This window comes from Muscardinus avellanarius (assembly GCF_963383645.1).
Source record: "Muscardinus avellanarius genome assembly, chromosome: 3".
Lineage (NCBI taxonomy): Eukaryota > Metazoa > Chordata > Mammalia > Rodentia > Gliridae > Muscardinus > Muscardinus avellanarius.
The window spans coordinates 106,475,284-106,487,982 of NC_137788.1; the positions used below are offsets into that span (position 1 = coordinate 106,475,284).

Here is a 12,699-nt window from a genome sequence, read left to right on the forward strand (position 1 = left end):
AATCATTTTAAAGTGTTCTTCAACCAAAAAGGAAATTCAGTCAGCTCAGTGAAGTCCTGGTGTAGATTTGATTCCATCTGAACTTTTTTTCTTTATCTCTTTCTCATGTAAGATGATCTCTCTGTTTCATATCTTCAGCCTGGCTTTTTAGCAGGATGGTTACAGCAGTTTGAAGTTTCATGTCTTTATAAGTACTACATCTTACAAAAGAGAACACTGTAGGAAAGCACTTGGGTTTTCTAGAAATCTTATTGAAAGACTCATTGTTCCTTGTTTCTTTCTGATTGGACCTTGTGCTCCTCATTGGATCATGTGCTATAATGATGAGATATGTTCCTTTTTTTTATTGCTTACTTAGGACCTGCCCTGGAGCCTCAGAGTAGGGAGAAGGAAATATTGCTGGATATTAGCACTGATACTCATTATTCCAGCAGTGATTAACAGAATTAATTCTTTTTACTTAGATAGGGTTTTGTTAGTGAGAAGTCATTTTTGTATTTAAAAAAGCTTTAAGAATTTTTAAAGGTGCTTTTTATTTTACACACACACACACACACACACACACACACACACACACACACATATATGTAAATTGATTATTTCTGACTTGACTAGGGTTTGATTTGCTAATATTTTGTTGATGGTTTTTGTTCTCATGTTGGCAAGGGATATTGTTTTGTATTTTTCTTGAACAGTCTTTGTCTTCTTATGGTATCAGCAATGCTTGCTTTATAAAACAAGTTGCAAAGCATTCTCTGCTCTTTTGTTTTTCTAGAAAGAGATGGTTTAGGAGTACTTTTAGTTTTTCTATACATGTTTAATATAATTTTCCAGTGAAACTGTATCTAGAGATATTTTTTTCTTGAAGGTTTTTAAAACCATGAATTCAGTTTCTTTAATTACAAAGATTATTTAGTTTATTAGTTTCAACTTGGAAATGTTTTGGTAGTTTGATTTTTGAGAAATTTGTTGTTTTACCTAATTTGTCAATTTATTTCTTAATTTATTTATTTTTGCGGTACCAAGGTTGGAACCCAGGGGCATTGTATTATCTGAGCTACACCCCCAGTCCTATTTTTCAGTCTTTTTAGTTTTTGAAACGGGGTCTCACTGAGTTGCAAAGGGCCTCAGTAAGTAGCTGAGGCTGTCCCTGAACCATAGTCCTCAGGTCTCCTCCTCCTGAATGCTGGGATTACAAGCATGTGCCACCATGCCTGGCTTAATTTATCAATTTAATGTTCGTAGAGTTGTTACAAGTGCTTCTTTGTTATTATTTGAATTTTTTTTCTTTTAAATTTTTTTATTGGTGCATTATATTCAAACATCATATTGGGGTAAAAAACTTGTGTGTACAAACATGTACTCATCGCTGATTTAACCCCTACCCAATTCCCAGCCCATTCCCTCCCTGTCCCTCCCTCCCTTGCTTGGCTTAGTGATTGACTTCGATATATTTAAGTATATTGTGTGTTTTAGATATTTTCCTCTTCCCCCTCCTTTCTCCTCCTTTAGTTTGTCTTGTTTGCTCCTCTATAGGATTTCCTCTTTCAAGAGTTCCTCCTATGACCCATTTCTCCCCAACGCTCACATATTAGGGAAAGCATCTGATTTCTTATTTTTTTTGACTGACTAATTTCACTTAGCATAATGTCCTCCAGTTCCATCCATTTCCCTGAAAATGATGTAATTGAGTTTTTTTTGATGGCTGAGTAAAATTCCATTGTGTACATATCCCACAGTTTTGTAATCCATTCACCTGTTGATGGACATCTTGGCTGGTTCCATAGCTTGGCTATGGTGAATTGTGCAGCAATGAACATAGATACACATGCATTAGTTTGGTAGTTTGGCTTCCTGTCTTTTGGGTAGATACCCAGAAGTGGTATTTCTGGATCAAATGGTAGATTTGTTCTCATTCTTCTGAGGATTCTCCATACTGTTTTCCAAAGTGGTTGCACTAATTTGCCATCCCACCAACAATGTCTTAGAGTTCCCACTTCTCCAAAAATCCTCGCCAGCATCTGTTGTTGTTTGTGTTTTGAATGATTGCCATTCTAGTTGGAGTTAGGTGAAATCTCAGGGTAGTTTTGATTTGCATCTCTCTGATTGCCAATGATGTTGAGCATTTTTTCATGCATATATTGGCCATTTGAATTTCTTCTTTTGTGAAGTGTCTATTTAGTTCATTTGCCCATTTTGTTATTGGATGCTTTGTTTTCTTAGTGTTGAGTTTTCTTGAATTCTCTGTATATTCTAGATATTAGTCCTCTATCGGTGGTGTAGGTGGCAAAAATCTTCTCCCATTCAGTTGGCTCTCAGTTGAGGTTCTTGATAGTTTCCTTTGCTGAACAGAAGCTCTTCAGTTTCATGCAATCCCATGTATTGATTCTCCTTTTAATTTGTTGTGCCTTTGGGGTCTTGTTGAGGAAATGTTTATCTGTGCCTATGTGTTGTAGTGTTGGACCTATGCCCTCTTCAAGGAGCTTCAAGGTCTCTGGTTTAATTTCCAAGTCTTTGATCCATCGTAGTTGACTTTTGTACAGGGTGAAAAAGTGGGATTAATTTCCAATTTTCTGCATATGGTTAACCAGTTTTGCCAACACCATTTGTTGAAGAGACTATCTTTTTTCCAGTGTATGTTTTTGGCCCCTTTGTAAAAAATCAATTGGCTGAAAGTGTGTGGACTTGTTTCTGGGTCTTCTATTCTGCTCCATTGGTCTATATATCTGTTCTTTTGCCAGTACCATGATGTTTTTATTACAATGGCTTTGTAGTATAGTTTAAAGTCAGGTATTGTGATTCCTCTTGTGTGGTTTTTGTTGCTGAGAAACTACCTTGGCTATTCTTGGCTTTTTGTTATTCCAGATAAATTTAAGGACTGATTTTTCTATGTCTGTGAGAAATAATCTTGGTAGTTTAATGGGCATTGCATTAAATCTGTAGATCACTTTTGGGAGGATGGCCATTTTAATGATATTTATTCTGCCAATCCATGAACATGGAAGGTCTTTCTATCTTCTAAGATCTTCTTTGATTTCTTTTTTCAGTGTTTTATAATTTTCTTTGTAGAGATCTTTTACCTCCTTCGTCAAGTTTATTCCTAGGTATTTTATTTTCTTGTGGGAGATCCTGAGTGGAAGTGTTTTCTGAATTTATTTTTCAGTGGATTTATGGTTGGTGTACAGGAAAGCTTCTGATTTTTCAATACTGATTTTGTATCCAGATACTTTGCTGAATTTGTTGATCAGTTCTATAAGCCTTTTGGTTGAGTTTGTCGGGTTTTCTAAATATAGTATCATGTCATCTGCAAATAGTGAAAGCTTGAGTTCTTCTTTTCCTAGTTGTACTCCTTTGATTTCCTTTTCTTGCCTTATTGCTCTGGCTAGAGTCTCTAGTAGTATATTGAAGAGAAGTGGTGATAGTGGACATCCTTGTCTCGTTCCAGTTTTTAGGGGGAATTCTTGAAGTTTTTCCCTATTTAATATGATGTTGGCAGTGGGCTTATTGTAGATTGCCTTAATAATGTTGAGATATGTTCCTTCTATTCCAATTCTCTGCAGTGTTTTTTATCATAAATGGATGTTGAATTTTATCAAATGCTCTTTCAGCATCTATTGAGATGATCATGTGATTTTTGTCTTTGATTCTGTTTATATGATGAATTACATGGATTGATTTTCATATATTTAACCAGCCTTGCATCCCTGGGATGAACCCTACCTGGTCATGGTGTATGATTTTCTTTATGTGGTTTTGAATGCGTGTTGCTAGTATTTTGTTTAATAGTTTTGCATCCAAGTTCATCAGAGATATAGGCCTGTAGTTTTCCTTCCTTGAACTGTCTTTATTCAGTTTGGGTATTAGTGTGATGTTGGCTTCATAGAATGTATTTGGGAGAGTCCCGTTTTTTTTATTTTGCGAAATAGTTTGAGTAGTATTGGGGTTGGCTCTTCTGTAAAGGTTTTATAGAATTCACTTGGGAAACCATCTGGTCCTGGGCTTTTCTTTGATGCTAAGCTCTTCATTGCTGTTTCAATCTCTTCGATTGTTATTGGTTGGTTTAAGTGTTCTATATCTTCTTGACTCAGTTTAGGAAGGTTGTATTTATCTAGGAAGTTGTCGATTTCCTCCAGATTATTTGTTGGAGTATAGTTTTTCAAAGTAGTTTCTGATAATTCTCTGGATTTTTTTTTTTTTTTTTTGGTGGTACTGGGGTTCCTGGAAGCCCTTCTACCTCCGGGCTATACTCCCAGACCTACTTTTACATCTTTGTTTGGAAACAGGGTCTCCTAAGCCAGTGCGCTCGGCTGGCTTCGAACCTGCGCGATCCTCCTGTCTCTGCCTCCCAAGCGTGGGGATTACAAGCGTGCGCCACCACGCCCGGCTTTAATCCTCTGGATTTCTATGCTGTCAGTCTTAATGTCTCCTTTTTCATCTCTTATCTTCATTATTTGGGTTGATTCTCTCTTTTTTTTTAGTTAGGTTGGCTAGTGGTTTATCTATCTTGTTAATTTTTTCAAGAAGCCAGCTTTTGGTTTTGTTGATTTTAATAATTTCCCATCTTCTGCTGGCTTTTGGGTTCAATTGTTCCTGCTTTTCAAGGGTTTTGAGGCGTGTCGTTAGGCTATTTATTTGAAGATTTTCTGTTTTTCTTATGTGAGCACTCAGTGCTATAAATTTTCCTCTTAATACTGCCTTCATAGTGTCCCAGAGGTTTTAATATGTTGTATTTTTATTTTCATTTGTTTCTAGAAATTTCTTGATTTCACTTCTTACATCTTCTATGACTCATTCTTCATTCAGAAGTGTGATGTCAGTCTCCACATGTTTATGTTGTTTCTCTGGGTCTTCTTATAGTTGATTTCTAGTTTCATTCCATTATGGTCTGAAATGACACAGGGAAGTATGTAACATTTTTTAAATTTGCTAGTGCTCAATTTGTTTCCCAGGATGTGATCTATTTTGGAGAAGGTTCTGTGGGCAGCTGAGAAAAATGTAAACTCCACTGTAGTTGGGTGAAATATTCTATATGTGTCCAACAGGTTCATTTGGTTAATGGTGTTCTTTAGTTCTGAGGGATCTTTACTGACCCTTTGTCTGGAAGATTGGTCTAGTATTGTGAGAGGTGTCTTGAAGTTTCCCAGTGTTATTGTGTTGGGATTTATGTGTGACTTCATGTCACAAAGAGTGATTTATGAAAGTGGCTGTCTCTATGTTTGGGGCATAGATGTTGATTATTGTTATTTCCTCTTGCTGGACTATTCCTTTTACCAGTAAAATGTGACCTTCTTTGTCTCTTCTAATAAGTTTGGGTTTGAAGTCTAACTTGTCTGATATCATAGTTGCTACTCCTGTTTGTCTTCGAGTACCATTAGCATGGATTACCTTGCTCCAGCCCTTTACCTTGAGTTTGTTCCTATCTTTACTTGTAAGGTGTGTTTCTTGTAAGCAGCAGATGAATGGATTCTGGCTTTTAATCCATTTTGTCTTTTTTATTGGGGAGTTGAGGCCGTTTACATTCAGTGTGATTATAGAGAGATAATTTTTAATTCCCAACATGTTAAGATCTTATTTCTGTTTGAGATACTGTTTATTCTTCTTTGCTTAGTTGTCTGCTGGATGGTAATCCTTGTTTCTTTGGTTCTTGCGTGTATTACCCATTTCCTCTTTGCAGTTAATCTCCTTGAGTATTTTCTCTAGCTCTGGTTTTGAAGCCATAAATTCCTTCAGTTGCTGTTTGTCATGGAAGCTTCTTATTTCCCCATCTAATTTGATGGATAGTTTTGCTGGGTAGGAAATTTATGGCTGGAAGTTGTTTTCTTTCAGAGTTTGGAATATGTTATCCATGCCCTTCTGGTTTTTATGACTTGGTTTGGGAATTCTGGAGTGATTCTAATCGGTTTGCCTCTGAATGTTATGTGGCCTTTTGTTTTTGTTGCCTTTAAGATTCTCTCCTTGGCTTCCACATTGGTCATTTTCACAATTATGTGGCGTGGGGATCCTCTTCTCTGATCCTGTCTAAAGGGAGTTCTATAAGTTTCCCAGACCTGTGTATTGACCTCTTGCTCTGTGTTTGGAAATTTTTCTGCTATTACTTCCTTGAAGAGATTGTTGATCCCTTTTTTTTTTTCACCTTCTTTTCCCTCCTCTATTCCAATTATTCTTAGCTTAGCTCTCTTAAAATGGGCCCATATTTCTTCAATGTCAGATTCCTGCTGTTGGATTTTTTTTTTTTTTTCTAAATTAGAAACTATGCCGGGCGTGGTGGCGCACGCTTGTAATCCCCACGCTTGGGAGGCAGAAACAGGAGGATCACGCAGGTTCGAAGCCAGCCGCGCGCGCTGGCTTATGAGACCCTGTTTCAAAATAAAAATGTTAAAATAGGTCTGGGAGTGTAGCCCGGAGGTAGAAGGGCTTCCAGGAACCCAAGTACCACCACCAAAAAAAAAAAAAAAAAAAAAAAAAAAAAAAAAAAAAAAAAAAAAAATTAGAAACTATGCGTTCATTTTTGGAGTGATCATCTTCAAGAAGCGAGATTCTATTCTCCATGTGGTCTAATCTGTTGTTTATACTTTGAATTGAGGCCTTTATCTCAATGATTGCATCCTTTATCTCTTTTTGACTCTCTCTAAATTCTTTTTGAAAGTCCTCTATTATTTTTAAAGTTATTTTCCTGATTTGATCTTCTAGTGATCTCTGGATTTCTCTGTTATCAGATTGTGATGTTGTGGGGTTGTGGGCATTCACTGCTCCATTGTTATTTCTCTTTCCCATGATTTCGAAAGTTTGTGCCTTCTCTGGGTTCTTCCCTTGGTTACTACGAATTCACTTAAGGTGCTCTGGATCTCGAGTCTGTGGTATCTCAGTCACCACTACTCCTTTACTGGGAGTTGTATCACAAAGTCTCAGACCCAGAGAGTCAATTGAGGCTGCTTAGACCGTGGGGGGTCCCAAGTTGGGTGTTCTCCAGCAGGGAGTTGTGACTATGTTGTGATATCTTTGCCACCACCACTCCCCCACTGGGTTGCACTGGTAAAATCTCCGACCCAGGGAGAGTATCTGCACAAGTGCCTGGGAGTGCAGTACTGGGATTTCTCCCCTAGGGGCTGCAATTTGACTCACGGTTGTTGAGTGCGCTGATGGAGCTGTAGTGGACTCGGTGGATTTGCAGCTGCCGCCACTGGCAATATGGCACCACTGCCATGCCCTCGGCCGTGAGGCTGGCGTATTTCTTCTCTGGTTTTGAGTTCCGCTCTGAGTCCCTGTCAGGTGTGCAGTGCCCAGCCCTTGGGAGCTTTAGATGTTCCCTGCGCCGAAAAAACTGCTGACTGCCGCCCAGCTGTTCAGCAATTGCTCACCTTGGCTCGCTGTCCACCCATCCTCTCTGGAATCTGGTGGCTGGTTGAGTGCGTTGGTCTTCAGCCATCCAGTGAACTTGCTGCTGCCGTGTCCTCAGCTGTGAGGTTGGCGTAGTTCTTCTCTGATTTTGAGCTCTGCTGAGTCCCTGCGGCGTGTGCTGATCCCAGCCCTTGGGAGCTTTAGAAACTCCTTGTGCCGAAAAAACTGCTGACTGCCGCCCGGCTGTTCAGCAGCTGCTCACCTAGGCTTGCTGTCCACCCCTCCTCTCTGGCGCCTTGTGGCTGGTAGAGTGCATTGGTCTAGAGCTGTCTGGTGAACTCGCCGCTGCTGCCAGCAGTAAGGCGTTGCTGCTGCGTCCTAGGCCGCGAGGCCGGTGTACTTCCTCTCTGGATTTGAGCTCCGTTCTGAGTCTCCCTCCTGTATGGAGCCTGGTGCTATAGCCCGCGCCGCTCCGTGCCACGGCTCCGGCCGCTCCAGCCGCTTCAGCTGCTCTGTGCCACGGCTCTGGCTGCTCTGGCAGCTCCGCGCTGTGGCTCCAGCCGCTTTTAGCCACGGCACTTCGGGCTGGTTTCTTTCTGGTGTCCCGTTTTTCCAGCCCTCTTTTTCTCTGTCCCTTGTATTTACAGTTTTTATTTCTTTGCTGGTGGTGTTTTCTGGCTCTGAAAGGCATTGGTTTTGTGGTAATAGAGATCGATAGTTAGCGGGACTTGTAAGTGCTGCTTTTCTCTGTCACCATCTTCCCAGAAGTCATTATTTGAATTTCTTTGGCAGGTGTTATGTCAATCCTCTTATTCCTAATAATGTGGCATTTTCTCTCTTTATTTTTTGTCAGTTCTGTTAGGTCTTATTGATCTTTTCAAAGAAGAACTTTTTGGTTTCAATTATCTTTTAAATATTTTCAGTTTCTTTTTATTTCTGCCGTAATCTTTATTTTCTTCCTTTTGTGTGATTTTGGTTGATTTTTTTTTTTCTTGTTTTTTTTTTCTCCTTTTCTTTGCAACATTGGGGACTGTAACTAGGGTCTTGTACATGGTAGACAAGTGCTTTGCTACTGAACTGTATCTTCAGCCCTTCTACTTTCTTGAAGTACAACCCTAGATTATTGATTTGAAAACTTTCTAATTTAAGTATATAGTACTATAAATTTTCTGCTAGGTACTGCTTTAACTTTATCCAAGAGATTTTAGTGTTATATTTTCATTTTCATTTAAGTGTTTATAGATTTTTCTTTTGTCTATTGTTTTCTATTTTTAATTGTTTTAGGTTTGCTTTCTGATCCCAGATATGATCTAGGTAAATTTTCCATGTATGTTTGGAAACAATGTGTACATATGCATTCTATTATTACTGTGGAAATGTTCTATTGATGTCAATTATAGACCATTCTCTAATGGGATTATTCAGGTTTCTCTCTCCTCACTGATTTTCTCTTTAATAATCCTGTTGGTTATGAGAGAGGGATATTGATATCTCCAACTCTCATTTTGGATATGTCTTTATTTCTTTCTGTTCTGTCAGATTTTGCTTCATATGTTTTGATGTATACTCTGGTTAGACATCTCTGCATTTAGGATTGTTAGGTCGTCTTGGTAGCACCACTAAAGCCTTAATTTCAAAACCAGGCAAAGATACTACAAGAGTAGAAAACCGTAGACCAATGTGATCATAGATAAAAATCTTATCTTTAACAAAATCTTAGTAAGTCTATTCAGAAATATATAAAAATATAGTTAATCATGACTGAGGTCTGTCTTAAGTATGCATTTTTTATCATTTGGAAATTGGTCAGTGTAATTCAATGTATTAAAGGAATAAAAAATTACACGATTATCTCAATAGATGCAGAAGAAGTACTTATCAACATTCAGTATCCATTGATGATAAGAAGTCAGTACACTAGACTAGAAGGGACTTTCTTCAGTCTGATAAAAGGAATATCAGAGAAATAACAGCAGATAAGTAAGCCGCACCTCACTCTTGAAGTTGAAAGGCCAGGGACCCTGTCCTGTAAGATTGTGTCTGCTCTCTCCCTTCTATGTAATAAGTACTGGAGTAGCAAGTACACTTGGGCAAGACAAAAGAATAAAGGTTGGAAAAAAGGTGTCTTTCCTAGTCAAAATGATTGTCCATAAAAAGTATCTGAAAGAAGCTCCTAAACAAACAGAAGCTTTAGAATGCACAGACATATTTTGTAAGGTCATAGGGTAAACGCTCCGTATACAAAATGCATTATCTTTCTATATATTATATATTAGCAATAAATATTATAAAGGCAGTGTGTATCTGTGTGTGTGTGTGTACATACCTCCAGCCCTTTTTATTTTTTTATTTTTTGTTTTGAAATAGGGTCTCACTAGCTTACTGAGAGTCTCATGATGTTACTGAGGTTGTCTTTGAACCTGACACCACACCTAATATAAATGCAGTTTTAAAATAATGTTAGTTGTAGCTGGGCTTGAGGGCACACACCTGTAATCCTGGTAGTTGATGGTGCACACCTGTAATCCTGGTACTTGGGAGGCTAAGACAGGAGGATTGTAGGCTCGAGGACAGCCTCAGCAAATAATGAGACTCTCAGCAACCTAATGAGGCCCTCTTTTTAAAAAAGGCTAAGGCCAGGTGTGATGATGCAAACTTGTAATCCCAGTACTTGGGAGGCTGATACAGGAGGATCTCAGGTTCAAGGTCAGTCTCACCTACTTAGTGAGGACCTCCGCAATTTGTGAGACCCTGTTTCAGAATTAAGAATAAAAAATAGGGCTGGGGGTGTAGCTTGGAGGTAGAATGCCCCTAGGTTCACCCCTAGTACCCCCCCCCAAAAAAAAGGCAGAAAAACATGGGTAGGGGTTTCGCTTGGAGGTAGAATGCCTCTGGGCTCAATCTCCAGTACCACAGATGATGATGATGATGATGTGTTTGTTGTAATAGTGTAAAAAATATGAACTATATATGGGTGCATTTGACAAACTGAGTAGAACCTATACACTGAAAGCTATAAGTCGTCATCAAAAGAAATTTTAAAGGATTTAAATGGAGATTCCATGTGGAGATTGGGTTTTTTTTTTCTTTCAGTACTGGGGGCATTCTACCTCCTAGCTTACACCCCCAGCCCAATTTTTCAATTTTTTATTTTGAAGCAGGTTCTCACGCGACCTCACTAAGTAGCTGAGGCTGCCCGTGAACCTAGATCCTCCTATTTCATCTTCCCAAGTACTGGTATTACACGTGCGCACCACCACGCCTGGCTAGAGGTTGGATTTAAATACTAAATATTGTTGAGGTATCAATTCTCTCTAAATTTATATTTAAATTTAAAGCAGTCCTAATCAAAATGATAATAGCCTTTTCTATAGAAATTGGTAAGCTAAAACCAGTGTGAAAATGTAAAACACAAAATCAAAATAAGTTTTAAGGAAGAGGAGCAAAGTTGAAGGATTTATACCTCCTGATTTTAAGATTTCCCGTAAAGCTGTAGTAATGAATAACAGTAAGATATTTATTTATTTATTTATTCATTTATTTATTTATTTATTTATTTTTGCCATACTGGGTATGGAGCCCAGGGGCATTCTACCTTCGGGCTACACTCCCAGACCTATTTTATATTTTATTTGGAAACAGGGTCTCACTAAGTTGCTGAGAGCCTAGCTAAGTAGCTGAGGCTGGCTTCGAACCTGTGCGCTCCTCCTGTGTCAGCCTCCCAAGTACTGGAATTACAAGCGTGCGCCACCACGCCCAGCTTATTCTTTATTTTTGACACAGGTCATCACTAAATAGCTGAGGTTGGCCATGAACCTGCCATCTTCCTGTCTCAGCCTTTCAAATACTGAGATTATAAGCATGAGGCACCACACCTGCCCGGCTGAACAGTAAGGCTTTAGCATAAGAATAAACAGAGATCAGTAGAAAATAATACAACTCCACATATATGGTTAATTGATTTTTAAACAAGTTGCACAGGCACAACAAATGGTGCTGGATCATCAGGATATTAATTTAGAGAACTAATGAAACTTGAGTCTTCTTTACATTTAATACAAAAAATAATATAGCATAGATCCAGACATAGCAACTAAGAATATAATACTTCTTGTAGAAAACATTTGAGAAAATCTTTGTGACCTTGTGGTAAGCGGGGATTTTTTAGAACACAGAAAGCATCAATAGGAAGGAAAACAAATTGATTAATTAGACTTCATGAGAAATGAAAACTTCTAGTTGGGTGTGGTGGTGCACGCTTATAATCCTAGCATTTGGGAGGCTGAGACAGGAGGATCGCAGTTCACGACCAGCCTCAGCTACTTTTTGAGGCCCTTTGCAACTCAGTGAGACTGTTTCAAAATAAAGAATAAAAAAATATGACTGGGGGTGTAGCTCAGAGGTAGAATGCCCCTGGGTTCAATTCCCAGTACTGCAAAAAATAAAAACAGAAGTACTAAAACAAAAAGACACAGTCAAGCAATATACAAGAAATAGGGATATTTTGGTAATTAACGGTCTTGAAAAAAATTTTATCTTTTGTTATTTTCTATGGTATTGAACCCAGGGGCATTCTGCATCTGAGTACATCACTGGCCCTATTTTCTCTTTCTTGGTTTTTCTTTTGGTGGTGTTGGGAATTGAACCCAGGGGCATTCTAGCTCCAAGCTATATCGCCAGCCCGAATTTTTACTCTTTATTTTGAAACAGTGTCTCACTAAGTTGTGGAGGGCCTTACTTAAGTAGCTAAGGCTGGCCTTGAACCTGGATCCTCATCTCTCAGCCTCCCAAGTACTGGGATTACAAGCGTTCATCACCATACCCAGCTCCTATTTTATTTTGAATCAAGGTCTTACTAAGTTGCTGAGGGCCTTGCTAAATTTTGAGGCTAGCCTCGAACCTGTGATTCTCCTGTCTCAGCCTCTCAAGTTACTGAGGTTACAGGTGTGCGCTATCACGTCTGGCAAGGTTATATCTTAATAAAAGGTCAAGGGATGAGAAAAGTCAAAGAAAATTATGTGTGTGGTAATTCCGAACTAATACATTCTGGATAATATCAACATGGAGGGAACTGAGTAGGGAGAAGATCAAATAATTTTATCAGAGAGTGTTGGAGTACTTGACTTATTAGTGGGAAGTCATCATTAAGTTAAAAAAAAAAAAGATTAGGAACATAGGAACAAGAAAATGGCATTTAAGAACAACTGTAGAAAGACCAAATGTGTATGGCTTTAAACCATCAGAAGAAAACAGTTTTTAGCCTGTAGAAAGAAGAATGGATGAAGAAAGAATTTTAAATAGAAAATGTGAACTAAGTAATATTGAATGCTGGCTCCTAAAGTATCACCAAGAAAACCTATT

At 38.6% G+C, this 12,699-nt stretch overlaps 1 protein-coding gene across 1 annotated transcript in view; it reads left to right on the plus strand.

Moving 5' to 3' along the window:
• Nucleotides 1-12,699, plus strand: part of MAN1A2 (mannosidase alpha class 1A member 2) — a gene marked incomplete at both ends in the record, with an annotated part of 166,644 nt that overhangs the window by 44,222 nt on the left and 109,723 nt on the right. The gene's annotated exons all lie outside the window — the stretch shown is intronic.